The 24535-nt window shown below is 39.4% G+C and overlaps 1 protein-coding gene across 1 annotated transcript in view; it reads right to left on the reverse strand.

The window, feature by feature from the left end:
- Window positions 1-24535, reverse strand: part of KCNJ3 (potassium inwardly rectifying channel subfamily J member 3) — a 547722-nt gene that overhangs the window by 181826 nt on the left and 341361 nt on the right. The gene's annotated exons all lie outside the window — the stretch shown is intronic.

The following is a 24535-nucleotide window of genomic DNA, read 5'->3' on the forward strand; positions in this document are numbered from 1 at the left end:
AGGTGGCACAGAACACAGCAGCTCGCCTTGCCTTTAATCTTCCCCCACAGTCACCATCTGAACCTCTACTGCACATGCTCCACTGGCTGCCCATAAAAAAGGGCTCTATTTAAGCTCCTATGTCTGTTCTTTAACACCTGGCAGGGAAGGGGAGCAGACTATTTAAAAAATAAATTACAGCCATATACTCCGACCCAGCTACTTAGATCTAGTAACCAACTATTCTTGTGCCCCAAACGGATAAACAAAGCTAGACTGGGTGTCTCTCATTCGCTCTCTTGGCCTCTCACCACTGGAATAAGCTGCCGTTCTAGATTTGCTCCTGCACTAAACTACTTCAGTTCACAAAACCTGTTTTTTTAATCTCTAACTGCACATTGTCTTGCTATTCGTTGTTTGATACTGCGGTGCCGAGAGATCCACTTGGGGATGATACGTGCACTTAATAAATGATAATAATAATATTAATAAAGATGAGTGCTATGTCTCTTCAAATCTTTGCAAGGTTTGTATCATACAAAGCAGCACATGGCACCCGATTACACCTGATAACACTGGAGGTACTCTCATTGGGTGCACCAAGACCTTCCCCAAAAGGTCTGTCAGGAATATGGCACATGGTTAAATGTGTTCTGCCTTTTTTCTGCATCCACCCCATCTGCAGAAGAATCTGCGACCCCCTTCTTCAATACTGAATGTCACTGTACCCCCAGAAAACTTTACGACCTTCGATGTGCATTATGATTTTATGATGTCATGACATTTATATAGTTATATAAATATTTTGCGTAATTTAGTAAGGTAATTTAAAAGCGTACATCTTCTCTACATATTTAAAGCCACCTGGCATATTTAAGAGCATAACTACTTTGTTTAGTTAACTCTGACAAAATGTATCTCCTTAGGAGGTTTGATTTTAATAACTGCATGTTTGGATCAGTGGCTCTTTCCCTCATAGAACAGTATACCACAAATAATGTTGTCGTAAAATAAACTGCATCTCACAGTGTCGCCAATGGGCTCCAATGACATTGCTTTGAGCATATTTCAGTATGATGAATATTTACTTTGTGAAGAATATGCTTTACATTTTGAAAAACTATTTTATGAATTAGCACTAACAAAAATGATGACTCAGTCCTGCAGAATAAACCACGACTGCATCATAATATATAGCCACATAGTAAACCATTCAGTCTGGAATTTTTGAATAAATTGTCTTTGCATTTCAACAGACAGCACCTACAACCAGAACCAGAGGTGTCAGCTCAACATCCTGTCATTAGGTGCAAATCTTTTAAACTTCCTGTGCCCTAAATTGAATGTGATCTTGTATTATATAACTGGTGGTCATGTAAAGTACTCCAGTTCCTTCGGATCTAGTTTTCGCTACATATAATAGCAAAAAAAAATGAGGTGTAGGACCCCTGGTTCTCCTAGGATTAAGGATATTAGGCCTTACTTCTATCATTATTCAGCTGCATCCCTCCACATGCTAAGAGTGCAAAATCAGGCTAAAATCCCCGTAAGAACTTTTGTGCCCTAACAACTTTGCCCCAAAGCCAGAGTAATCATGACCCCTGGACCCAGGCAGAGACCGGTCTTCACCTCATACCTATGTGGATGGACCTTAAATGCCTCCTCTGTAATGTAAGATCTCTTGTGAAACACGCAAATAGATATGGGATCTTATCACTTCGCAGTCCTTAGACATCTGTTCCATGACAGAAATGTGGCTTACTCTGTCCAACACCCCAGCCATTGCTCTAGCTATCCCGGAGAACTACAAACGGAATAAATTAGATAGATGTCCTAAAGTGGGTGGAGGCATCGCTATTGCCTTTAAAAACTCAATTAAGCTAACATGGGTTGCTACCACCATCTCTGACACGGTAGAGATGGGTATTTTTAAAATAAATCTTTCTGCCTCCGATTCTTGAAGTGGAGCATTGATCTATTGGCCCCCAGGATCCAAATCTAATTTTAGTCAATAGTTAGTGGAGGAGCTAGCCACCACATTCTAGCTTCAAACAAATTTCTACACTTAGGTGACTTTAACTACCATGGGGAAGACCACACCAATCCCGAGGTCATCAAGTTTTTAGCAGAACTGGAAATGCTAGGACTTACCCAGCGAGTCGTTGGTCCCACTCATACAGCGGGTCACTCATTAGATCTCTTGTTCTCTAATTAGGAATGCAGAGATTGTAAGGCTCCAACCCCCGTTATTTGGACTGATCACTTCTCAATTATATTTTTATATACAGTCCCCCTTTCCCCATCTCCAAGAGTAACAGCAGAACCACACCACGTGCCTCTAGACCATGGCATTGACTTAACCTGGGTGCCTTTAAGGGAGCCTTCTCTCCTAGCTGGCCACAAAACAATTCACAGGTCACCAACCTATTTGAGTCCTTCATATCAGCTCTTACTAAAGCCCTGAACGACACAATCCCCTATAAAAACAACCGCCACTCTAAACATCGCCCCTCGTCCTCCTGGTTTACTTTCGAGCTAAAACAAGAAAAGTCAAAATGTAGGAACCTAGAGAGATGCTGGTGTCGAAGCCAACTGCCCCAAAATAAATTCTTTACAAACAAGCCTAGTCCCGCTATCGTCAAACATCAAACTTGCGAGGCGCAATTTCATCATTAATCAAATAGTACAGGCTGGCAATTCCTCTAAAAATCTTTTTAACATTGTTAATGACTTTGTCACTCCCCGGGCTTGTGCCCAGGATGGTCCTATATGTCAGGAATTCTGTGACCCACTGGTCAATTTTCTCTAGGCGAAAATATCTTTTATCTTCACAAAACCCAACCGCCCTTCCCTGCCCGGAGTGGACATCATTAGTCCTATAGGGGACCAGTCTAAGACCCAAGATATCATCAGTACCAGTAGGAACAATATCTACAGAAGCATTTATATCATTTTGTATCCAAATTAGTAGGCCTCCAGAAGGTCTTCCTCTAACTGATTGGGATGCCTCTAAACTGGATGTCCTGTAGCCAAGTTTAAATAAAGGTTCCCTAGCCCATGATTCTTGAAAAAAACAAATATCAAAGGAGTAAGTATATATCTGCCAGTCCGGTTCTTGCAATTTCCTTACAAGGAATCTATGTTCCAAGATACCATCTTTAGTCTACATTGGGGTAAGTACTGAACTGGGAGGTCGAGCTATTTTGATTAGTTGTATAATCCATATATGGTTCCGTTTGGGGCAAATACTGGGAGAAAGAATTGGCCCATATATAGACAACCAATAGGTTACCCTCAGGCCAGTGGTCTACACCAGAGAGAGAGAGAGACACTTTAGGAAAATCAGTAGATTGTAGGTGCCAATTTGTTTGTGGGGGGATTGAGCTACTTCATTCGCTTCAAGTTGCGTGCATGAAGCTTGAGATAGTCAATCTATCGCTTCTATGTCGCTGTAGCACTGTTGGTTAGTTGGGATCAATGTTTCCCCCTGTTCTACACTGTCTAATACTAATTTTTGATTTAAAAAGGAGATGGGATCTTAAATTGATAATGATTAAATTCTCAGGGATGTCTTTGGACCAGAAGGATACCATTATGTAATCTAGATTCCCTGTATCCTGAGTAATCCTTTCCACATTTTTTTAATCCAATCTAATGATCGAGCAACATTGCCTTTCCTTCTTGAACCAATGTGTTACTTTGTTCACAAGAGACTCCCTCTCTTCTCTATGATTAGGGGCTAGCCTTGGTACATTATTTAAGTGTACACTATGTAATTTTTGCTCATCACTATGTAGAGTATGGCGCTCTGGTTCGCTCTATGTTTTCCCTCCTTAATACCAGGTCGCCTTACCACACTAGATGCCCTCTTACCAGGACTCGGTGGGTGTTGATTATCCAGGTACCTACTTGCGTACCTGTCTTGATCCCCAATAACAGCTGGCCTCATTAAACTCGCTCTGTTTAAAGACTGTGGGAATTCAGGAAGTTTCAGTCTCTCGGGAAACCCCCCAGTTTCCAGGTGTTTCATATTCAATGTTTGTGATAAATGAGAGCTGCCTTTAAATACCTTGTTTGTGTATTGATGTTCAGTAATTCTATTTGATGGTTTTGGTACCCACTTTCCTATATTAGGAGAGCCAGATTTCTTCCCTATAAGCATATTAACCCCAGGATCAGCAACTGCTGTTCCTGGGTCCAGAGGAAGACGGCTTGTAAGTGCCTCAATCATTCTTTTAATTGCTGTGACCTCTGCATGGACAGTGTTAAGTTTTTCATACAGAACCTGTATCAGTTTGTAGGTAGGGTCTATAGTATTCTGCAAGGCTTCCTTTTGCAAACACAGACCTATAGAACGAGTTACGACTTTGTTTACTGGGCCATCTTCATGGAGTTCGTCCTCTTTAAACTCTAGTGACAAGTATCAATTGGAACACACTATGTTTACTACCACATTATTGAGTGGGCTATGTCGATCCCTTCCCATACTTCCACAGTTACTTATTGTGGGAGAAGGTACCTGTACCCTGTCCAATCTTTGATGGAGACACATATGGAGTCTGGTTTAACTCTTTACTGTGGAGTTGGTGGACAATAATGAGTGGAGTAATTGGCTTTAACATACCAACATTTTCTTTCCGAGCACAATAAGAGGAACTTTTACCCTTTCCTTTATCATTATTCGCTTTCCCTGATGATAACATGCTTTCTACCTCCTCAATTATCTCATCGATAGCATCAAGGGTACAGTTCTCAGCTGCTGATTTTGCTGGCTTCTGTATTTTTGCTATCTTTTTCCTCCCTGTAATAAATTTGGCTGCTTTCCTTTTCCCCATTTTATCTTCTTAAGTAGGTTAGGGGAAATTAGCTCAACTATTTAACTAATATGGGAAGTATGGGTAAAGATACAGTTAAAATGTGAACACACAGTACACAGATAACCCAATTCAAAATTGTAACATTTGTGCTGATACAATGTTAATAGTAAAGAGTACTGCCCCACAATAGACCCGAGTTATTAAAAGAGAAAAAGAAAAGCTAGCAGGTTAAAAATAATCTTTGCAGGACATTAAAAAAATGCCTAAAAGGTGAATCACAGATGCTTAAAATACATAAGAGACCCCAATTTGAGTGTTCATCATCAATATTTAAAATGTTCGAGTGTGTCCTTCCCTAAGCGTATATTCATTCAGTCTTACCGCAGATTATGGGTGAATTCAGTGCTGGAATTTGGGACAACAGAACCAAGAGATGTGGCCCAGCCCGGCCTTTTCTGGGCTTTGACGGGAGCGGACGGGCTTGCCCTTGGCCCGCTCACGTCCCACGCTGCGGGAGCCTGGTCCATATTAAAGTGCCTCCTGGCACGAGATGGTGAAGCTCTTCACTGGCGCCTGAGGGGACTCTTGGAGCTGTAGTCCCTGGTGCAGAGCTGATCGATGCAGTCCCTGCGGACTGTAAAAGAACTGCAGGATAGGATGGCAGGAAGCAAACAGGGCAGTTCTTGCTGAAGTGTAAAATCAGCAATGTTTAATATGTTTCCATTTTGGATAAAGTATACCTAAATAATATCATAACTTGCTGCCAGCACTGACAACCTGCGCTGTGCTGGAAGGTGGAGGAGAGAACCCAGGTGCGTGACCAGGAGCACCATTAGAATTCACCTTGTATTTAGCCAGAACACACATCAAATACATTAAAAAGGTTAAATAAAAATGTTCATGGCACTGGCCATATCAGCCCAGATCAGGCCCTGCAAAGGACACTACAATTTTGTGGAGGTCAAGAGAAGAAGGGGAACACCTCAACGTTGTACTGGTTGTTTTAGGGTGTGAAGAGCAGTACAGGTTCCCAGAAGAGACCTCTATAGTTTTCATTTGGTTACTACCATCCTATGTTTTCCAGACCACATACGTAGTAACCTCATAAGATCTTTAATGTGTCTGAGGAATGCATGACCCATTGAGTTTCTGAGTCTCCAGTGATTGTTAACAAACTATAAAAATAGTAGAAGCAAGCCTATCAATGAATTTATTATTCCTTTGTATTGTTGCTAGTGAAAGTAGGCTAAAGTCTACATGTAGAACGTTTTATTAATGAAAGTTGTAGTTATGCAAACCGAAAATGGCCTAGGGGTCTTCTCCATATTTAGGGGACTGTAAGAATACACTGACCATTCATGAATGCTTACCCCCGATTATATGCTAGGGTGTTCAGTGAGTTTATGGGGTATCAGTATGATAAGCCCAAAAAATATGAATTTTTGCAGGTCACTATTTATTACCCATGTGATTTTCTACAGACATAGGGATTGTGGCCTGCAAGAAAGAGTTGGCCACTATCCCATTTTTTTTGCATTTCCAATTGAGATTTTTTTTAAAGCAGCCTATGTTCCTTAAAGGACCTGATGCTGCTTTAAACAAATGGTTCAATTTTTGAAAATATGAGGGGGAGAAGACAGTGGTTCAATAGATTACTTCAGTGGAGCAGGAAGTAGGCTCATGGCCCACTACCTGCTCCACCCAATACCTTAAAACAGAAATCCCAAAGTGATAACCATCCAAGGGGAGATATTTCCCCTTTGTAAATCTGTTAAAACCACCTTTGAGGAGCCAGTAGCATATTAATGGTTTGTGATCTCACTTGTGGTTGCATACCCTAGATATATCTCACTGCAATTGGGAGGTGACGGCCTGTCACACTTCTACCTAAGTTTGATTTGGAATGAGGTGCAAAACCTCTTTTGTAATTCGAAATAGCTTCTCTAAATTCCAAAAGGTTAGCAACTACTAATATATATATATATATATATATATATATATTCACTGAAAAAACCATAGGTTTGACACATGTTATAGTTAGCTGGAAATTTTACTGACATAAAACCAATGAAATTCCACGTTATAGTTAGTTGGACTCACTATAACTTGCGCGTGCAATGCACTGCTGATGACGTCACATATTACATCACTCATGACATGGTCAGTGACATCACTCATGACATCACTGATGACACCATCCTTGTGACATAGTGACAGACCTCCTTTCACTGTAATGTAACCCTTGAAACAAATATTCAAAAATAGAAACTGAAATTTAAAAAAAATGCAGATACCCATATCAGTTACAACAAGTAATTCAGTAATTCCACCATCTATATACACATCCACTCATACATATACTCACTCATCATATGAAGTGATACACCTATACATCCTGTTACACACCGACAATCATCGAAAAGTTACTCACACACATACTCACACGTGCAAATAAACTATTGAACATCCATTTATTTGAATATAGAGTTATACACACACTTCCACCTTACTTCTATTGAAAATTACACATATTTATTCTCTTAAACAATCACTTATAGAAACACATACTTATTTAAACAGGAACTCTTTCAATCTCTTACTCTCACATATACTCACTTATATACATCAATATTCACATATACTAGATTAAAACATATGTCGTTACTGATAAAGACACTAGTGAGACAGTCATTCACTCACTAACAAACACATATACACACTCATCCACCCATACACTCCTGCACATATGCTGTCTTCAAAACACATACAAACAAAGAGTCAGACACTCATGCATCTATGTGCTAAGTAATACCCCCACCAAACCATATAGACACTCATACTGATACTAAGAGAAACATCTAATAACCCATATACATACGCATGTAGCTACTTACCAACACATGCAGCCACTTATACACAAAGTGAAACACTAATATATATATTTAAATATTTAAACATTACTCACTAATATTTATTTTTCAGAAAGACACATATTCACTGGATGGTGTCATCAGTGATGTCATGAGTGATGTAATATGTGACGTCATCAGCAGTGCATTGCACGCGCAAGTTATAGTGAGTCCAACTAACTATAACGTGGAATTTCATTGGTTTTATGTCAGTAAAATTTCCAGCTAACTATAACATGTGTCAAACCTATGGTTTTTTCAGTGAATTTCATAGGTTTTTTAAATGCTACTTCCTAACTATAACGTGTGTAAAACCTATGGTTTTTTCTGTGAATTTCATTGGTTTTTAAAATGCTAATTCAGAAAATTGTCGTGTATGCAACCTATACTTTTGGCAATAAAGTTCTGGCAATATTTTTTTCGAAAACAAGCCGTTTTCTTCACTGTTCAAGTTGCATAGACACTCCTTGTAAAGCAATACAGAATTCGAAAGTCTGTACCTTGCCTTTTTTTAAACACATTAAAATTTGTCTGTAAATAAAAATAGCCTTACTAAACTTTCATGCGCGACCCGGTGTGCGCACTCTCGGCAACAGTTGTCAATAAAATGGATATCGCATTTCCAGGCTTTCGTGCGCGACCAAGTGCGCGCACCAGCCTATATATTTCGTAAAAACCTTGCGATTTGCACTTATTGAATTTCTTCATACACCCCTCAAAGAACTTATAGTACGTCAAAGAGACTGTACCTAGACTTCTTTTTTATTCTTATGAAACTTTTCAGTAAATGGAGCCGAATGTCTTTTTAAACTTTCGTGCGTTACCGGATGTACACACCTTAGTATTTTTTTTAGAAATATAAAACGTTTCATACTTTAACAATTGTGTGCTTAAATCCAGCTCAGAAGATATACAAAATCAGGATGGTAGTTGGTTCAACCCGGACCGTTTATTAGAGGTAGATCGTCCGACTCCACCGGAGGACACCCCTAATAAAAAGGACATATATATAAAATGTGGACTAGCCGCTGTACCGTGCTAGCAAACTATAACATATAAATCGTTAGAAAAAACAAAAGGAATCGAGCAAAATCAGTAGGCCACTGATGAGATCTTTTTTTGACCTCGCTAAAATAGAAAAATTAGGAACAACCCCTCATGAGAAATATGAAACTAGTGAGAGGAACCGAGCTCGACGCCATGATGGCTGCAAGACAGCTCGGCTCTGCCGCCCACCCCACCCAAAATAACGACAAATATTATAAAGATACACAACACACCAGCAAATTAACAGGGTAAAACGTTTTATTAAATAACTATTTACATGGCAGCCTACTGCAACATGAAAACAACACTTTCAATTGGTTCTTAATACTTTCAATTCTGGAATTTACACGCAGCACTCCACCCACTTCCCTCACTATCTTTTCTACTCTCAAGAGAGAACAACGTCCTACATCTTTCGGAAGACTTTGGTGAAATGGCTACCGTATCTCATTCATCTTCCGAATCTGACCAAAATGATCGACTACCTTTAATAAGAAAAAATAAATCTTTCATCTGGCAATTTTTCACTTATCCTGAAGATCAAAAGAAAGTGAATGCACCAAAAGTAACCTGCACGATATGTGACTTGGTTCTCTCAAGAAGAAATCCAGCAAAAAAATATTCCCTTTCCATACATACCATGGTGCGTCATGTCAAACAAGTGCACCCTCTGCAATTTGCAGAGGCAACGACAAGAGCCCTGGCCACGCTATTACCATTAGAGGTGGCCAGCACATCTTCTGATCGACGACCTGTATCCCCATCGAGCGCAGAGATGGACATCAGATATTTAACTATATATGGTCTATAACCTATTGTTTTTTCAGTGATTTTCTTTGGTTTTTTAATAGCAAATATCAAAAGCTTTTTTGTGGAAAATGACTAAAATTAGGTATACATGAGCGGCGTTCATTTATGTTCACCACAACCATTGTTAAAAGTAAAGTGAAAGTCGCGAAACAGTAGCCACGCCATCTAGTCCCTTTTAGGCCCCATCATGCACGTAAGTAACAGCCATTTTCTGTGTCATGGCCTCTCTGCCCACTACCAATAGCCTATGATTGTTCGAAATTGGTTCTCTTTGGGTCATTCTCTGTTCACAAATAAGCATAAAGTCGCAATACTCTGTTTAGTTTTTGCAGATAGTGAAGGATAGGTAGTGCACACTTTTGTCCCCTTTGTAACCCATCATGCCTATCTCTGCCCCGTTTGTTGGTAGTTGTTTCAACCCGGACCGTTTATTAGAGGTAGATCGTCCGACTCCACCGGAGGACCCCCCTAATAAAAAGGACATATATATAAAATGCGGACTAACCGCTGTATCGTGCTAGCAAACTATAACATATAAATCGTTAGAAAAAACATGAAACTAGAGAGAGGAACCGAGCTCGACGCCATGATAGCTGCAAGACAGCTCGGCTCCGCCGCCCACCCCGCCCAAAATAACGACAAACACTATGCAAATATTATAAATATATACAACACACCAGCAAAGTAACAGGATAAAACGTTTTATTAAATAACTATTTACATGGCAGCCTACTGCAACATGAAAACAACACTTCTAATTGCTTCTTAGTAGTTTCAATTCTGAAATTGAACACCCAGTACATCCAGAGGTCATGTCTGACAAGTTGTGTGGGGGGATGCCTTGCTAATGCCGCCACCCCCACCACCTTCTGTAGGAAGGACGCTGGATATACTTGGTCCCTGAGAGGCTTCGATGTCCCTGCCTTGCACAAATGTCATAAGTTCTGAATGTTGAGTGCCATACTTCAGGGTCCAAGAAACGCGGACTCGGAGGGGGCGCTTGGCTCCTGCCCCCTCCCCAAGTCTTGTTCCCCTGGTATGGCCTGAGATCCCCCCGACATAGGCGGCCGGCTCCCATGGTCAGGCGGAACTTCTTGCCTTTTGATGCCTCTTCCATTCTGGACCTTGTCCCACAATCCGTTTGACCTGAAGACACGTCATGCGGTGCCCTGGTCCGACCATCACATAAACCTGCGCCAGGAGACGGCGTGGGGTGCACTGGAAGGAAGAGGCGGCGCGAACGAGCCTCTCCCATCTCACCAGGTGGAGGTTTCTTAGCTACACCCCAGCGCTTCACTCGGCCAGCTGAGTTCCGCCCGCTCCTGCGGCACAGTGCCTCGCTCGGCCAGCTGAATTACGCCTGCTCTTGCTATTACACCGTCTCACCCGCCATCCGGCTGAATTGCACCCACTCTTCCGATACAGCGACAGGCGGCTGCCACGGAGCTCAGGAAATGGCGGTCGGCTCCACAGACTAGGGCCTGGCCTGCAAGGATGGCTCTGGGCAACCCTGGAACTCGGACGCTTGACTGCTAGGGCATGAGCCCCATTCCCAAAAGCGTCCCCTCAGCCTTGAAGATTCTACAAGAGTCACCGAGGCCCCCGACTCCTGCAGACTTCCGGTGGGGAGCAACTGCCATGATTGCTCGCGGAATGGCCACGACGTAGCCACGGGGAGCTCTCATGCTGACGCCAGCTTCAGTCTGAAACATCCAGAAACACTGTAGACTACCAATTCGATCAGTTCCGGTGGAGCCCCAACGACGTATCACGTTGTTGCGTAATCCGTCATATGACGCACCGCGTTAACGCACCCGGAAGTGCTCCGGTGCGCGAGGCGCGAAGCGCAGCTTCCCGGAAGCAATGCGGAGCGCGTAACGTAAGCATTTACATTTCAGTTGGTTCTCCCTCACAATATTTTCAATGTCACATAAAAGTCACCCATCACCCACTGCCATCTCTGGCTGTTTCCATGGTAACACCTCATTCTGCACCTGGCTGAAGGCACAGGTCAAAAGTTCATATCTCAACGTTCTACAGCAAAGTAACAACACTGTTTTCCCTCCAGAAACACCTGCCAATCCACAGCTCTGTTACATGTCTTTTTTTTCACACCCAATAGTACTTTTCGTTTAACATAAACATTAACATGCAACGTACTGTTCAATCTCCACTTCTTACAATCAACCAATCATTTTTATTTTTTGAACCACACCCAGCCTCTTCCTTTTTCATTATTTAGAATTTCAACTTCTAACTACCATTCCACTTCCAGAACCGATCGGAGGACGACTACAAATCCCTTGAAAATGAAGGTCTGGCTAATAGGACACAGTTATATTCACTGGAGTGAAAAATATGCAGTAAGCAGACGAATTTGCAACCTCAGCTTACCAAATGTACACATAACATGGATTTCCAAAAGAGGATTGAAATGTCACCAATTGATTCCATTGGTGAAAACTTTTATGCATCTCCCAGAACCAGACCTTATAATTGTGCACTGTGGTGGGAACGATCTAGGCACAATCACTGGGGTAGGTCTGGAAATGCTTCTAAAAGACACCTTTCGACAATTGATGACACTTTTTCCTCGATCTGCCTTGGTATATTCCAATATATGCCAAAGACAGAAATGGAATTGGTCCAATCAACATTGTGCACAATTTGAGAAAGCAAGGAGACATGTAAATAAATCTGTTTCTGCGTTCCTCAGAGATTATAGCATGGGTTTTATTTACCACAACAACTTGCGATACCACATGCAAGACGTCTATAGGAGAGACGGTGTTCATTTCACGAATGAGGGAAACAGAATCTTCCTCTGCAACATCAGGCTCTGCATCGGTACTTACTTATAAATGCAGAAAACACTCAATTAACACAAGGGCTCTTTTCAGAGCCACCTTATATCTAAGCACTCAAACTACTGATTTATCTCCATTTTCACACTCTAGTAAAAAGGTGTGCGCGACCGAGTGTGCGCACCACGCAACTTTAAAAAAAAATATAGATATATATATTTTCGCCTTTAAGGGCCTTACTGCACACCCTGAGAAAACCTACGCAGCAAAACAATCTCTACCTTCTCCCCTTTCCATATTCCAACACTTTGAAATCAACAATATATTTACTCGCAATGACAAAATGGCGGTCAACACTTCCTGATTTCCTTCGAATCGAACGTTAACAGACGTCACGCAGCAAAATTCCGCTCGCACGCGCAGCCGTTTGGGTGCGCGCACGTGTGCGCGCGTATAGATATATAATTGACTTTAACTTTAATTTCCTCAGCAACTACTGAACGGATTTACACCATTCCAAAAAAAGCGTAATCTGCGAGCCGGACTGTACAGTTTTGCCAAATTTCTTATAAATCCATTCACCCATTCGACCTGTAGCCGAGTCTAAAGGTCCTATGGAAAATAACATGGAGAAAACACGTTTTGGGACCCCCTTTTATCTCAGCCCCCACTTGACCAATCCCCCCCAAACTTTTAGGGAAGGAGCGCAGCGGACCGAGCCATCTTCTTTGAGAAATTCGCTAAGATTCTTCAACCAGGGCCAAAGTTATTCCAAATAGAATGTTGAGGATTTCCTATGGAAACTAGGTCCTAACTATAACTACCTACTGGCGACCGCCAGTAGGTAATATATATATATATATATATATATATTTTTTTTTTATTTATTTTTTTTTATCCACCAATTCGTTCACCGGGAGGTGCACACTTTGCACGGTTGGTGCCGGACAGTAGGGATGAACGTCCCCCTACTATTTAATTGACCACCAAAAGAAATTAATGTCCGTACTCGCTCAGTACGCTAATTTGGGTATATTAAACCAGAGACTCACATGTAGCCCCCTTCACCTACGCGTTTCGACTGCAGGTCTTGTTCACAGTGTTGCCACTAGTCCATTCTCTATTTTTAATTTATATACCTTGCCTCCCATCAGCACGTAATGGTGCATTCTGGGAGAGGTAGTTTTTAATAACAATTGGAAACTATCGTTTGTAAAACAGTAATTTTTAAACATTTTTACAGTTCTATGGATCACGCAAAGTCCAATTCGAGACTAACAACCAGTTGGACAGTGTCCTTTGAAGTCCATATGAGTTGGTAGAAGAGGAACACAGTACAGCATCTGCTCAGCAGGACAGGTCCAGTCAGATACAACCATAGAATGTAGAACATACAAACCATGGCAACAGATTGCAGTACAAGATTTATAAATAAACTAATGGCATGAACTACTTAAAGGAATACACTATAATATGTAAAAAACATAGCATGAAATACAACACATCTAATCCCTAAAAACAAAAGGAAGAGAAGAGAGAAGAAGAGAATAAAGAGAAAAGAAAAGAAAAGGAGAAAAGAGAAAAGAAAAAAAAAAGAAAAGGAGAAGAAAAAATCAATTTTTAAATCAAAGAGGTACATTGACAACTCTCTTGTTAGCCTTAACTCTTGAAGAAATAGTGTCATCCTTTACAGGCACTTTAACATTGTCAGGACTAAAAGAGGAAAAACTTGGGTACTTCACAGTGGAAAAATTAGGACATTTTACAACACGTCTAACATTCCATACTTTACCATCATTAGTTACAATGCTGTTAATGTTAACTTTTACTACCTTTCGAACAGGGCCAAATTTTGAAGCACCCTTAATCAAGAAACCAGGTTTACGTATCCTGACTAAATCCCCCACTGTAAAATCTGGTATTCTCACTTTATGCTTAGAATCATGATATTCTTTCATTTTCTCTTGGTGGTGTTTGACCCTCAAGGAAGTACTGCGAATATCAACAGGAGTAGGAATATTAGAAATATTAAATTTCTCTTTCATCCACCAAGGACAAAACTTTGACACTGGTCCCCTCCCTCTCAATAAACGAAAAGGACTAAGTTCAGTAACTGAGTGAGGAGTAATCCTGTACAACCATAATCTTTCTCGAATAACTTTCTTCCACACATTGGGAGTTTTCCTTGCCCATTCAACTGAGTCCTTTAACACGCGATTAAACCTTTCCACCTGTCCATTACCATGTGATTCGTAAAGAGGAGTTGTAATATGTTTGATTCCACAAGAACTGAGATAATCTTCCACTTCTTTAGATATTAATTGTACCCCCTTATCAGTAATCAATACCTCCGGACTACCTTCTCTTGCAAACACCTCCCTAAGGAATTCTCCAATAACTTGTGAAGAAGCACAAGAAACAAACCTGACTTCAGGCCACTTTGAATGGTAGTCTATTAACACCAAAGCAAAACGGGCATCTTGAGGTAAGCAAATAAAAGGACCAGATATATCAAATGCTAGCTTCCTCCAAGGATTCTCTGGCCAAGAAATTGGTATGAGAGGAGCAGGATACGTTTTCAACATTTTATCACTATTAACACATATAGAACAATCACGAACCACTCTGTCAATCATTTTATCCATTGCTGGCCACCAAAAACTGGTTCTCACTAATCTCTTCATAGAAGACATTCCCAAATGACACTCATGAGCAAGTCTGATAATTTCCTCTTGCATACCCTCAGGAGGTACACATTTCCCACTTTTGAAAATCAAATCATTATCAACCTCTAACTCACTGAGGACCTGATGAGAAGCTTTCAACTCTGGAGGTACTATATTCCCATTAGGCCAACATTTCAAAATATAATCTTTAAGAATGCTCCAACTCTTGTCACGCATAACAGCATTATCCCAAAAGGATTCTGAAATGGCAGAAAATTCATCAGCTACAAAGTCTTTTAATGAGGCAACAAAATCAACATCCTCTTCTTCCTTGTTACCACCCATAGATTTAAAATCGCAAGGCAACCTTGAAAGGCAGTCAGCTGTTACATTACTTCTTCCAGGAAAGTACTCAACATCAAAGCTATACTCTTGCAAACGGGATATCAATCTAGCAATCCACGCTGTAGCATTCCGACCACCTCCAGGAGAAAGTATGGAAACAAGTGGTTTGTGATCTGTTTTCAACAGAAAACGACTATCCCATAAAAAATTCCGGAAATGTTCTATTCCCCAAACACATCCCAACAACTCTTTCTCTATGACAGAATATTTCCTTTCTGTTTCACTCAATGTCCGGGAAGCAAACGCTACACACCACTCATCCTTCCCACATTTTTGTGATAAAACTCCTCCTAGGCCATATTCACTAGCATCCACAGTAACCACACAAACCTTATTGATACAGAAAGGCTTCAAAGTAGGAGCATTGGCAATCTCATGCTTAATAGCCTGAAAAGCAGACTCCTGTTTCTCTCCCCAGTAAAACTCTACTTTCTGTCTGGTCAATTCTCTCAAAGGTTCCATTTTGTTTGCAAAACCCTTAATAAACTTGCTATAATATTCACACAAGCCATTTAAAGAGAGAAGTTTTTCCTTATTATCAGAACATGGTGATAGCCTCAACCAAGCATTTCTTGGGTACCACACCATTACCAGAAAGAGTATGTCCTAGATATTCCACAGACTCACAGAACATTTTGCATTTATTATCCTTCAAAGTGAGACCATGTGTCCCAAGTCTTTTGCAAACTTCTATGATATGTTCTTTATGAGATGTATTATCAGGAGAAAACACCAGGATATCATCCTGAAAACATCTTACAAACTTGTACAAATCTGTGAAAATATGATGCATAGTACGTTGGAAAACTGATGCCGCAGAGGCCCACGCAAAAGGCATTCTTTTGTACTGAAACAGGCCTTCAGGAGTGAGAAAGGCTGTCAATTGTTTGGATTCATCAGCTAGCACAATTTGATGATATGCTGAACGCAAATCAAATGTAGAAAAAACTTTTGCTCCCTCTAACATACATACTACCTCATTTATATTCGGTAGGGGATGGCAGTCTACTATATTATTTGAATTGAGAGCCAACAAATCTACACACAACCTGAGACTTTGATCAGCTTTTCGGGCTAAAACGATGGGAGAAACCCATTCAGAAGATTCAATTTCTTCAATTATATCATCATCAATCAAATTTTCAACAATGCTTTAATTTCATCTCTAACATTTATAGGTACATTTCTCAATTTCTGTGTAACTGGAATAGTTCCTTTTTTAAGTCTAATCAAATGTTGAAAATTGTGCAGTTTTCCTAAATTTTTTGAAAAAACTCTAGGAAACAAGTTAGTGATCTCATTAATCCATTCACCAGTAATAATAATAGTCTTGACAGACCGATTTTCATTGAAATTATCATCAGTAATGACAATGGGATCAAGTCTTCTGGGATTGAGGATTATACTAAAACTCCATTGATCTCTCCATCCAAGCACATTCACTCCCTTTGTAGCAATATATAATTTGACAAACCTTACTTGACCCTAAAATGTCTACTCCCAAATACCCTTCCATCGGGATGATAGACTCATCAAAAGTCTTGGCAATTATGTCAGATTCCTTAAGATCTTTAAAAGTGACAATCCCTTCAAACATTTGAATGAAATACTGTTTAGTAATAATTGTCCAAGGTGATCCTGAATCAACCATCAATTTAAGATCAACTCCTAAAACTTGTACAATGCATTCAGGTTGTTTAAGGTAAACCACATCTTGTTCATTAGAATCAATAATAGAAACAACTTTACCCCTTTCACAATTATTTCCATTGTCTTTGTCAGGAATGTCAGATTCTTCCATACTACTGGTAATGAAAGAGACTCTACTCTTATTATTATTTCCTGTAGCTGCATTATTTCCTGTAGTAGTCTTACATACACTACTGAAATGTCCTTGCCTACCACACTTATTACATTCTTTCCCGATAGCAGGACACTTAGGAAAAGAAGCAGCATGATTAGTACTACTGCATCTAAAACAATGAAAAAATGTGTCATTCTTTTTGAAAGGGCATTGAAAGGAATTACTAGTGCATTGTGTGTTGTTGGAAGAAGAAGCAGTAGTAGGCAAATCTGATTTTACAGCACATACTTCAGAAGAATTATCTTTGTCTTTCTTATCCAAACATTGCATCCACTTATCAGATTGCTCAATAGCTTTTGCTGTAACAATAACATCTTTCAAATCTGGAACACCCATATTCCATAGTTTTTCTTGAATTTTCTTGCTTTTAGTGTGGACTATAATCTGATCTCTAATCATCTCGTCAGATATAGGACCAAAATTACAGTTAGTGGACAAATAACGTAAGGCTGTTAAAAAATCATCAAAAGTTTCAGATTCTTCTTGAGCTCTGGTATAAAATTTATAACAGTTCAAAGCAACACTAAAAGTTGGTTTAAATCTAGCTTCGAGATGAGTCATTGCATCATCAAAAACATTTCTGTCTCCCCCTCCATCATGTAAAGGAAGTGTTCTGAATATAACTTGGCCTTCAGAACCCAAAGAATGTAATAAAATATTTTTTTTCCTTTCTTATGAGAATCTATCTCCATCGATGGCTTTTAAGAAATTTAAAAATTCCTCTTTCCAGCGATTCCATGGAATAGGAGGTTCTCCTTTATTTTGTAGAAACTTTGGCGGAGGATCAAATTGCATGTTTGATAAAGGTGTTTACAACTGAATCATATGAAAAGTAAACATGAAATTTAAAGTGAAGAAAAATGTGGTATGAATTGTCAAGAAAATAAAATAGTCAAATGAAATCAAACCTGTTGTAGAAATAAGTTAAAACGATTTCTTAGTTAAATTTGGAGAAAAGTATCCTGCTTCACGTTTAAAAGCGATTTTTTCATAAAGTAGAATGAAAAATATCTTCCTCCGTGTTGAAATGCGATAATATTAGACCGGAGCTTGGTTGCTGGGATACGGATCAACAAAGATGGTGTCGACGTGTGCGCGATGACATCAAGCGCACACATGCAACCATCGAGTTTCAAAGGAAGAGTGGAGTTGAAAGAAGACGCGTAATCCAAGATGCGTGGAGCGATGACGTGCAGGCAGCTGGAAGATGGAGAGCGAGAACAGGAGAGATTACCGTTGGTGCGAAGCAGCACTTTAAATGTAAGCAAGTTAGTAATCAGATGTAAATCGATGCAAAGTAAACGGCAAAAATTAGCAAAACATCACAAAAATGCAGCGAAAAAGCGGAAGTATTTGCAGCATATCCAGTAGTATTTCCAGTATTTCTTTTAAGGTGATAACAGCAGAGCAGGTATAAAAATGACAGAGTAACTTGCAGTATTAATGAAAAATAGAAACAAGGTTGAAAAATCAAGTAAATAAATCCAGAAGTCTTTGAAAAACAAACATACAAGAAAAAGAAAAGTGTCTCACATGAAGATCCAAAGGATGCAAAAATGATGAAATGAAGAAAATGCAGCGCAGGTCAAAATCCTCTGGTCGCTCCTGTGTTCCCAGAAAATGTAGCAAACCAGTAAAATCGTCGCCAATTTTGTAGTAATCCAGTCCAGTTTAAGTGAAGAAAAGGATTTATTGTAGAAGAGGAACACAGTACAGCATCTGCTCAGCAGGACAGGTCCAGTCAGATACAACCATAGAATGTAGAACATGCAAACCATGGCAACAGATTGCAGGACAAGATTTATAAATAAACTAATGGCATGAACTACTTAAAGGAATACACTATAATATGTAAAAAACATAGCATGAAATACAACACCTTGGTATCTAAAAAGACTATTTCCTTGTTGCTGATTGCTGATGTAAATCTCAGCCCCATTTCATTGTTGTTCAGTTCATTTAGATACTGGGTGAATTCAATGTCTGTTCCGTTCCAAATTAGGAACAAATCATCGATGAAGCGGAGCCAAAGTATGATTTTTGAGGTATGGTTGTTATTCTCTTCTCTCCAGGCTATTGTTCTCTCCCACCAACCCATTGCTAGGTTGGAGTAGCTCGGTGAAAATGCAACTCCCATAGCGGTTCCGCATCGCTGGGCATAATATGTTTTATTGAAAAGAAAGATGTTATTATTAAGGCATAGCTCTGTCATTTCCTTGATCATTCGCCAGTGTTGTAGCTCTTCCGAAGGTTTCTGTTTCAGGAAGAAATCCATAGCTGTTAGGCCCATGTTATGTGTTATAGAAGTGTATAGAGACACTACATCGATGGTGGCAAGTTTGTATCCGTCAACCCATGCGATATTCATCAAATTCGGTAAGAATTCTCCTATGTCCTTTATGTATGTTGTTAGAGTAGGGACAATTGGTGCCAGAAAGTAATCCACGTAGATTGAAAGATTTTCATATACTGAGCCACAACTTGCTATAATGGGCCTGCCCGGAGGTTTCCTTAATGTTTTGTGCACTTTTGGCAGAAAGTACATGGTGGGCATAACAGGATCTTCAGTAGTGAGGAATTGTACTTCCTGATTTGTTCATAATCCTTGATTTTCCCATTTAGTGAGCTTAGTATTTAGTTCCACAATCAATTCATTGATCGGATTTTTTCTCAGTTTTTCATACTTTTTAGTCTCACTAAGTTGGCGCATAGCTTCTTGTATATAGTCTGATTTCTCCATTAAGACTATAGTGCCGCCTTTGTCGGCAGGTTTAATTTCCAGTGAGTCATTTTCAATCAAAGACTGTAGTGCTTTGCGTTCCAAGATAGACATATTCTCTTTTTTTCGTTTTTGGACATTTTTTTTCATTTTTTCAAGATCTGCGTTGACTAGATCAAAGAATATATCAATTTTGTTTCCTGGATGTAACATAGGGCAAAATCTAGATTGCTTCTTGAATTTTGTTTTTTGATGCTGATCAATATTCTGTACCATGTTTTGTAACATTTGACTGTCGGTTATTGTGGAATCCTCCACCTCATTGGCCAGTTCAAATGCAGTGCACATAGCTGGAATTTCAGCAATTGTGATTCGCTCTTTATTTTCATCAATGGTATCAATATTTTGATCATTATTTGCAGCTTGGTTCTCTCTCTTTTTAAAGAATTTTGCCAGTTTAAGTTTCCGTGTATATTTATATACATCAATTTTTGTTTCAACTGGGTCGAAGTGCATTTCCGGACAGAAAGTAAGGCCTTTATTAAGGAGATTCTCCTCTGCCCTCGTTAATACATGTTTAGATAAGTTGATTATTAAGTAGGGGTCTGGTTCTCCTTCAGCCATTATTTGTTTGTTACTCTGTTTCGTAAATGATATCCCTTTGTTTTTTCCGGAGCCTCTTCTGGTTTTCCTTCATTTTTTTCTGGCTTTGTTGGCCTCTTCCCTTCGCTTTTGTTCCCTGTTGTCCCTGGCCTCTTCATCTCCCTCTTCCTCATCCTCTTCCCCTCGATTGTTGTTGGTCTAGACATACCAACTTGACCTCTTCTAAAAAAGGTGTCCTTGTTCCTGTGATTTCCTTATCTTCATTTTCATTCCAATCCGTGTCAGATTTGCTCAGAGTTGTATTCGGGGTTTCTGTTTGTGGCTGCGTTTTCATTTGTTGTTTTAGTTGATCAAATCTTTTCGCGAAGGTTAATATCCTTCCACATGAGTAATCTTGTTCATCCCTTCTATATTTGCGTTCTTTGCGTTCTTCTACTTCTGTCTCATGTCTGTCCAATGCGGCCTCCATGTCTTTCCTGTGTTTTTTGGACTCATCCTCTTTGCCATGAGACAAAATTAGGGATTCCAGCTCCGCTATTTTTTCGTGTAGCTCTTCCACATCAATCTTTGCATATTTCCCTATTATTCTAATCATATTGATAGAGCATTGCATATTGTTGTTGCCCCAGTCAATGAGCATTTCAGGACGTGTATCCGGGTGGTTGGGGAGAGTATATATTGTTAGGCCTCTGGGGACCTTTTTACATTCCAGATATTTTCCCAATGTGAGGATTTCCCAACTTTTGGGTATTCCTTTTTTGAGCAATCTTTCCAGTTTCACGAATAATTGTTTTAATGTCATTAATCCAGGGTCTGTCTCTTCTGGTTCTTTCCTTGTGCTGTTAGTGGTACTTTCCGTTTTTTTTTCCTTTTTGAAACATAGGTTGAGCACGCATTGCTCGTTTATTTGCTCTTTCTTCCATGGTTTACCAAGATTGCTTATTGTCTTATACAAACGTCAACGTTTCCACTAAAACTGTTCTTGTGGCAGGGGGAACGTTTGAAATAGTCACTTTAACCCATACGTACTGAGCACAATCTTTCAACAGTTACGATTTCAGGTTTATACTTTTTTTGCTGGTTCGCTTTTGTTAACTGCTTTGTATACCGCGACCCCACTGGGCGTTTCCGTAAGCACAGAGAGACGCTATGCGCTCTCACCCTATTTTTCACTCATGAGACGCCGCGTCTTCGAAATTCTTTTCCTTTCTCCTTAAGTAGCAGAATGCCTCTTGCGGTTTCCTCAGTTGTAGATGATTTATTTCTTCCTGACTTCTTGCTTTTCACGTGGATCGCTTCGTTCCGAAGGTACTTCGTACCGCTGCGGTTTCAACGTGGCTAGTTGCAAGGTTTGTTCCGGAAGACAGGGTTTCACTGAGGATAGTTGGGTGTTGCCTCCTCTAACTTAATTATCCACCAATTCGTTCACCGGGAGGTGCACACTTTGCACGGTTGGTGCCGGACAGTAGGGATGAACGTCCCCCTACTATTTAATTGGCCACCAAAAGAAATTAATGTCCGCACTCGCTCAGTACGTTAATTTGGGTTTATTAAACCAGAGACTCACATGTAGCCCCCTTCATTATTATTATTGTTAGAAATAATGTCGCCCTCGCTCAGTACGTTAATTTGGGTTTATTAAACCAGAGACTCACATGTAGCCCCCTTCACCTACGCGTTTCGACCGCAGGTCTTGTTCACAGTGTAGCCCTGCAACATAGACAATTACAATCTGGTCAGTTTACTAAGGAAGTCACTAAGGCACTGAGCCTATACTTACACAAACATTAATATCGACAGCATACACGTCTCAACTAATAGATGGTCTGCTTGTTTATTGTTTGTCGGTCCAAACCTGTACCAAGGTTCGATAGGCAGTTCCTATCGACTGAACCGACTCATATGGACTTCAAAGGAGACTGTCCAACTGGTTGTTAGTCTCGAATCGGACTATATACAGGTAAACTCTTCCAAAATAGCCCGGTTCCACAAGGCAAAGAAAGAGCGCAGACCACTGTGGCTAGTCAGCGGCAGTTTATTTGAATTCCATAGTCAGCGCAGCAGCAGCCATGACACGTTTCGTCCCTCACAGGGGACTTGATCACATATATATGTATGTGTGTGCATGTGAGTGTATATATATATATATATATATATATATATATATATATATATATATATATATATATATATATATTACACACACACCCATACATATGTATATACACACACATGTATATCTCTAAATAAGCAAAATTAGAAACATTTCATGATATACTTGAAAAAAGTATAGATGCATCTATTATCATACGTATTACTAATATTAGAAATATAACCCTTTTTTTGGCATGACAAAAAAGGACATATTATTTAAGTATAGGAAAATGCCTGTACCTTTTTTTATAGATGCTAGTAAAATACCGCAAAAGAAAAGATTACACTTTAAGTGTAGTTTAATGGAGGTAAAAATGATATAAAATGATGAAAAAGGGTGTTCTTTGTGCGCAAAGAAAATATTTGTGAACAGATGAAAACTTTTAAAAAGTAAACCCTGGAGCTCTCTGTAATACTTTAACTTGACAGAGTATGAACCGCCTTTTTCTCAACTATGCAACGAGCATGTTAAAGCTTGCTTCAATATGCTAATTCGGGAAAGCTTTGTGTTAATATTTGTTATTTCCAATTCACTGGTCAATTCTTTCATATTTTAATTAATTTTGATGATCTGGCACGCACGATTTTCCAAAAGCATATTTTGTAAGATGGTATGTCAGTCATTTTTCCATTCAGCATAAATGAGGTTCTCACATTGATGTGTACTCATGAGTAATGATACACTCATTGCATTTCAATTAACAACCTCTTTTAGAATATAGATCTGAATGCATACTTTTGCTGCACAGATGAATTAATAATCAGTATTCAACGGGTTACTCTGTGAGCAACATATTTAATTCCCCTGAGTGATGTCTGTTTATTGGGTGCATGAATGCATCCTTGCTAAGTCTCAATTACCCGTTTATTTATGCTGAGATGTGCAATTATTGCTTTAATTACCATGTTGCATAACTAAGATGTATTTGAGGCTGAAAAGCTAGAATTTTCCTACAAATGACTACATTTTTGTAAACCAAAATCTGCATATACATAGATTTTTTGTAAACGAGCCTGCTTAACTAGAAGGTAAGCAATTAGTTCAAAAGTGTTTAGTCACATTCACTGTACAATTAAGCGTTTTAAATTGGGAGCGTTTTATATAAAATAAAATTAATTTGTATAGATTTTTATTCACGGAAAACATTAAATGCACTTTTTTGTTCATAAACTGTGGTGGAAAGTTAACTTTTACACACCACACCTCTGCTCAAAGTCATTCAAAAGTGTCCCCATCGAAAAAACATCTATTTTCAATTATTTAAAATTAAATCCCATAATTCGTTATTCATGCATTGTTTTATCCATTTTTCCCAATGGCTGTAGTAGTATCACTTTTAGGACAAAACTAATTAAATTGTCTTTGTTAGAACAATAGATTAGATCTCTGATAATTTGATTTCCAACTTTTATAGAGCAATTGAAACTCATTGCTAGGTGCTGAAAATGAGCCTCTGTTTATCAGTGATAATTGGAAGAGGGACAATGTCAGTTCTCATTCTGTTGCTTTTCCCGAGTGCACATTGTACCGCTCCTTTGGAATTAAACCACAGCATAATTATTGTAGCGTGGTTCTCCATGATACAGTGGAGATTATTGTACTTTTGTGAAACGTTATTTCCACATGTTTGTTCTAAAAATGTGAGATATTTAACATTACATATTACAATTCATTATCATATCATGATTGTCACGTATCATTTCATGTCAGCACTGAAAGCATTTGGAATCAAATCAAATATTTGCCTGGCATCCAAA

This window comes from Lissotriton vulgaris, chromosome 2_1 (assembly GCF_964263255.1).
Source record: "Lissotriton vulgaris chromosome 2_1, aLisVul1.2, whole genome shotgun sequence".
NCBI classification, from domain to species: Eukaryota; Metazoa; Chordata; class Amphibia; order Caudata; family Salamandridae; genus Lissotriton; species Lissotriton vulgaris.